This window comes from Pinus tabuliformis, chromosome 1_1 (genome assembly GCF_031772625.1).
Source record: "Pinus tabuliformis cultivar Carrire ecotype Pingquan chromosome 1_1, CPIR1, whole genome shotgun sequence".
In the NCBI taxonomy this organism is placed as follows: domain Eukaryota; kingdom Viridiplantae; phylum Streptophyta; class Pinopsida; order Pinales; family Pinaceae; genus Pinus; species Pinus tabuliformis.
The window spans coordinates 886,125,181-886,131,932 of NC_142297.1; the positions used below are offsets into that span (position 1 = coordinate 886,125,181).

General features: G+C 33.2%; 1 pseudogene; it reads left to right on the forward strand.

Moving 5' to 3' along the window:
* The first annotated feature begins 2,554 nt into the window (after window positions 1–2,554).
* LOC149217214 (uncharacterized) lies at window positions 2,555–3,254 on the forward strand (annotated as a pseudogene).
* The last annotated feature ends 3,498 nt before the right edge of the window (window positions 3,255–6,752 follow it).

Sequence of the window (6,752 nt, forward strand, 5' to 3'; positions counted from 1 at the left end):
GTAATAAATGCAAGATTTTGTAAACGTTATTGGAATGCTGAGTGAAAGTTCTAAAGAAAGCATTTTGAACTTTAGTGCTTATAGCATTCATAGAGAACATGAATTAAAATCTGGATCAAGTAGAAGATGGAAATCAAGAACTCTGGATCGAACTTAACAAGGCTTGAACTCCGAATATAGAAGGATTCATGAGTTTCTAGACAAAATTCTGCTAAGAGCTGGATGGAATTGACGGCCTTGATGGATTAAAGTGGTCCATTTGCTGGAAATCGAGGTCAATGGTGCAAATCGATAGAAGTCATGTAAACTACAATGTGATGGCCTTGTGACCGAAGATAGTTTAAAGCAGAATTGAAGAGTGAAGAAGACAAGAAATAAGAAATATTTTTTAATTTTGTAATGTTAATGGAGTGATAAGGATTTTCCGTTGTTTGTAAATTTGTAAATTTTGTGGAGAAATAAGGAACATTGTATTTTGGAGAGATTTGGTGATTTTTTTTTAATTTTGGGAATTTATTGTTTGTGGAATAATAAGGTGATTTGTAAATTTTTGGAGTAATAAGGGAATTTCAATTGTAATTTTTTGAAGGGATAAGTGTAACTCAAAGTAATTTTTCATTGAAGGGGGGTAACCTTTTTTTACCAAGTTTTGCAAGAGCATCATTGTAAAAGTCAAATTTTGAAAGTTATCTTGTAATTTTTGAGAAATTGACTAGAGCCAAGTGCAAAGCTCAGTCATTTTCTGACAAACTTGAAGGTACAAAATCCTATAAAACATGGCATCATCTCATCGAAAGCACTCTCATTTACAATGAATTATGGCAAGGTATATGTGATGGAGATATTAACCCAAATAAACCCACAGATGCAGCTGCACTAGAAAAATGGGAAGGTAAGAATGCCAAAGCCTTAGCAAAATGGGAAGTTCAGGTAAGCGCAAGGAAAAACAAAAGTTGGAAGATTCACTGAGCATTCAAGAGTGATTTGTTTCACTTTTTTAAAGAGGAACAATTTACCCACTTGACAACATTTTTTTATCGTTCATTTTATTTAGAAATGACACTGAAAACCTAAAATTTCAAGTTGAAAAAATGATAAAAAATAATATTATCAATTAATTTTATTGTAAATTTAGCACTGGAAAAGTTCAAATAAGATAATAAAATCCAAATACATGGCCATGGAACCATCCCATCTAGGTAGTCAATGGTTCCATATTCTTTGTTGCGATTTATGAACTTCCTGTGTTCAGCGCAGCGGTTACTCTTCGCCCCTTAGAAGACACATAAGACCTACTAAATTCCCTCTTCTTATCTAGCTTGTTTTACTTTTGGTTGGATCTTGCATCTTTCTTTGACTAGGAAAGCTAAGCAAGCAGGAAAAATGCCAATTAACTCATTTGATCCAGTCAAAGACTCTATTTCCTACCCATATCTATAAGCTATAAGAAAAACCCAATTGCAGTAGAGGCAAAGGCAGTCCACTAGAAAGGCAAAAGTTTTCCCCACTGTCATAAGCACTTGTCCCAGCACTAACTCTTTACTCTCATCATAGGGAGACCAACACCAATTAACTCATTTGATCCAGTCAAAGACTCTATTTCCTACCCATATCCGTAAGCTACAAAGGAAAAGCCAATTGCAGTAGAGGTAGAGGCAGTCCACTAGAAAGGCCAAATTTTCCCCGCTGCCATAAGCACTTGTCCCAGCACCAACTCAACCGGATCTTTACTCTCATAGCGAGACCAGAACGCGTATCCACAATATTCCAGTCGAGCCCACTATGGGATTCCTCAGATCAAGCCAGCCCATACCGTTGCTTGCTAGAGTCGACCCCACTCTAGCATTCAACTGACTATTCTTATGTAAAACGACTGCAACCGCAGCTCACACAGAAGTGGAGATTAAAACTAGATAATTACCTCTCTCTTTTGGGTAGGTATGCACGGGAAGAGGTCATTGGGATATTCGGCCCCATTTTCACGACAGCGTATTGGTTTTTCCATACTTCCCTCTTTCTCGTATTTCATTTCATATTTTTAAAATTCCCACTCAAGTTTTCGGCTCTGAAATATGGTGAAATATGGTGATTCTCATGCCAGTGGAAGAAGAATTTGAGATAAAATTTTGAAATATGGTGGGAAGGTGGCATTAAATATAGCTATTCGGGTCTCCTACGACAACAACTCTTAAAAACAAGTCACTAAGCCAATGATTGGCTTACTGCATGAAAATATTAACATACATGTCCATGCATCATCATGGTTTCTTTGGTAGTGCTCACGGATTGACTCCGGCATGGTTTCTCCGTCAGCATTCATGGCTCGACTTCGGCAGCTCCCTCATTGCAACTTTATTTATCTAACTGCACTACTTGGACTTCAACCCTTCATTCAATGCCCCAATCCCCATACAACATTTCAAATTAGTAAGTGCCGCCCAAAATTTTATATTCAAATTGGGTAGTCCTGCCCAAATTCTTTTATGAAATGAATAGTACTACTCTATTTCCATTTTCACAAGCCAAAAGATGTTGCCCATGTCCCTAATGAGAAATGTGTCAACTACAATTAAAACATTGGATTTGGCACTCAAGCTCATGCGCAAGCTATAGTGGAAATTTGAGTGTGCCCATGGCTTTGGATTTACAGCGCTCGGTCTCGAAAGGGAGTGAAATGCATTATAGAGGAGTGAGGAAGCATCTATGGGTAAAATACGTGGTGGAGATAAGGGATTTGACGAGGCATGGAGTCTGTGTATGGTTGGGAATGTTTGAAACGGGAGAGGAGGTGGCCATGGCTTACGATTAGGTTTCCTTCACAATGGGAGGCTCCAATGGCATTCTGAACATCCCCCTTGAAATTGCTTGTAGGTCCTTTGAGCATCATCAGGCCCATGTCGGTGTAGCTAATCCACTTACTTCCACCCCCAATTCTTCCACCAGCTCCTCTAAAATCTCCTCAACCACATAAGTAGCTAGATTTTCGACTACCATTGCCAGATCCAACAACTCGACGAATATCATGCCAGTACTCCCACCTCAGAGCTTGAAACGTATGCTATCGAGAGGCTCGATTCATGCAGAGAAAGAAGGGGGTCGCTACCAATGTCTACCCCTGTTGCTGCCGAGACTGATAAAAACCAAAACGTTAACAAATGTAGCGAATTTTACCAATAGAGAAGCCACAGTCTCAAGAAATGTTGTTTGTATTGGAGTTGGTGGCTCTAGATGTTGATTACATAAAAGTTCAATGACAAGGAAAGTTCATTTTAGACTAGCCTTTTATCATAATTGATTTAGAGTTAATTTGTTTTCATTCCAATAAAAGTGTAAAATTATCCAGTTTTCCGAAGAATTAAATTTTAAATTTAATATGTTAGTTCACACTCTATGCAATTTATATGAGCCAATGTATTTGTGGATAGAAGTTGACTGTCTCAAAATTGGTGTAACAGGTTTCCCTAAGAAAAAAATACATGGAAGTAATTTTTTTGGCATAATTCCTTTGAACATACTCTTATTGTTTGGCCTAATTCTGACTCAAAAGTCATTTTTTTTAGAGTATGCCTATATATAAAGAGATAAGATTTAGTAATATTAGATATAAAATAATGTAAATAAAGTATAATTAGATTTTTGTAATGTTATATATAAAATAATGTAAATAAAATATGATATAATAATATTTTATGTAACATAAGTCTTAGTGGTAGTTTAATTGGTGATGGTCTTGTAAAAAAGTATTATGTGTAAGGAGGTGTTTAGTGTTCAAATCCCTTAATTACTGGTGCATGTTCCAACAAGAACATAGTTATACAAAATCCTATATCAAGTGAATACAAGACTAACTTGATGAGATTTTCTAATATATATTTCATAATATTAACTATCAATATATATTATTTTAATTAATAAAAATATATATTAACTATATTGTAAGTAAGTTAAAACATCCATCTACAATATAAATATTATGAAAATTTACATTTAAATATATTATAATCGTTATAATATCTCTCACATGTACAAAAATATTCTAGTAATGATTATATATATTATATTATATAGTTAACTAATTAGTATTAACTATATATTATATATAATATAATATAGTATGAATATATAATATTATATTAATTAAATATTATAATAATATATGTTAATAATAATATCGCGAATGGATGATCAGTATGATAAAAAGTGAAAAAAAAAAAAAAAAAAAAAAAAAAGTATGATTGATAAAAAAATATATATTATTTAAGAAAATATAATAAATAAAAGTTTTTAATTTAATGTTTTTTAATTTTTTTTAAACATTAATGTAAATGTAAATGTGTGTACATATTTTTTTTTTTAATGCATAATATAAATAATTAATATATATGAGATACATATATGAGATAGTATGAATAAATTCAATTATTAGAATTATGCTCATATCTAATTTACAATGACAACATTTACATGAAATTGATTTTCATAATATTTAAATTTCCTTTTACTTTAATTATGAGTAGATAATTATGTTTCGATAAAGTGTACTTAGCTATATTAAGTTTAACTACTTATTATATTTATTTCCAAATTGAGGGAGTAAGCTACTATGTGTCACTAGTTATATTAAGGTTAACTAATTATTATATTTATTTCCAAATTGAGGGAGTAAACTACCATGTACCACTCGTTTAAAAGTATGATATAATAGTTCCACCTAATTACCATGTTTTTCCTTAAATTAAAAGTTTGAATTACAATCACATATGATAAAATTACTTACAATATTCATATTCACAACATTTGAATTCATAGAGTTACCTTCAAGTATGCATTCTCAAATTAAATATAATACATGAACATATGTAAAATAGAAAAAATACATAAACATATATATTGAGAAGAAATTTAAGCATGAGTGTATAAAGTGACTAGGGTAAATACTATTAAACACTAAAAACTATATTACCTTGTCTTTGAAAAAATGAATGACTAAAATCATGCATTATATTTCACACATAGCTATGTATTCATCAACACGCACACATATACACATTACATTCATCTCCAACAATTCACAAACCAAATTTTAATATAGAATGTAAGAATTAACTCTAACTCCCCCCTTATGCTTACATTACAATTTTTTTATTGAAACCACTCATAGACACCAAAACACATAATCATTCATTAAATGGTTAAACAGTTTTCATATCAACATGACCTCCGTCAAGTTGTCTCATAACCCTCGTAACTTTGTCTTTGACAATTTGGAGTCTCGAGTCCCACTCCCGCACTCCTAAATCTCAATTCTCCTAAATTCAATTAATGAACAACATTCACAAGTTGTAGTATAACATCACTAGAAGACCACTAGCATGTCTTCAACAACTATTGAGGGATCCTTCCCTAGATCCACAACTTCCAATCTAACTAGACAACCATCCATTTTGAAACTTTTCACTGAACTGTAGTTGTGGTAAAGGAGTTTGAGAGGTTCAATTTCTTCATTGAACTCATCATCATTAAAATTCAATGAATATTCATTTGTTTATGTTCACTAATTATTTTAGCTTCCCTCTTAATAGATCACATATATGCTTTTTACAATTCCATGTTGTATGTGTTATGCAACCATCTCACAAAAACATAGATAATATAGAGCAACAACTTCAAAATCAGCCTCTTCAAGGAAGCAACCTCCTTTACATTACACAAATGAAGAATTCTTGGATGATTCAAATGAGAAAACCTCCTTTCTATATATAAGAGTATAAGGGGTCAAAATATAATCAGAGCTGACATAACAATAATGATGTAAGGGCACAACAATAATAATAGTGGGCTTCTATGGGGCATAATAATAACAATATGGGGACAACACAGGCACTAAAATAACAATAATGGCTACAATGACAATAATAATGGGGGAATACACTAGTATTAGGGACCTAACATGCCCCTCTCCTTCAAAAAAGTGTTGCCCTCAACACTTGAGTAGTTCTGGATTCTTCTGTATAAAATTCTCATCCTCCCATGTGGAATCTTCAGCGGGTAAGTTCTTCACTTGATGAGATACTGTGAAATTGATTGATTTCATAGCTGTCGAGTTCTTATTTTTGTGATTGCTTCAGGTTGCAATATGATTTTCCCTTCCTCATCAAGTTCTGGCAATATTGTTTGAACTGGGAGCTTGTCACCTATAACCTTATTTAAGCATGAAACATGGAAAACTGGGTGCACTCAGGAAGCTGCAAGAAGCTCCAATTTGTATTCCATAGTACTAATATTTTGCAACACCTTGTACGGACTTATCCTCCTTAGCTTGCTTGAGGGACATTTATTTAATGTATGGTTGTAGTCGTAGAAATAACCAGTCACCTACATCAAAACATCTTTCATTGTGATGTTGACTTGCCTGTTGTTTCATTCTATTCTGCACCAAAATGAGGTTATCCTTTAAGAGTTGAAGAACTTGTTGTTGATGCTCGATGTGATCTTCCACTGCTTGGACCTTAGAATTTTCTCTTAAATAAGATGTGATGGATGGTGGATGATATCCATAAAGTGCCATAAATGGGGTCATTTTTGTTGTAGTATGGAAGGAAGTGTTATACCACCATTCAACTAGAGGAAACCACTTGACCCATTGTGTATGTTTATCAGTTACAAGACAACGAAGATATCCTTCCAAACATTTTTTCACTATCCATGTTTTCCAATCAAATTGAGGATGATAAGATGAGCCATGAGCTAAC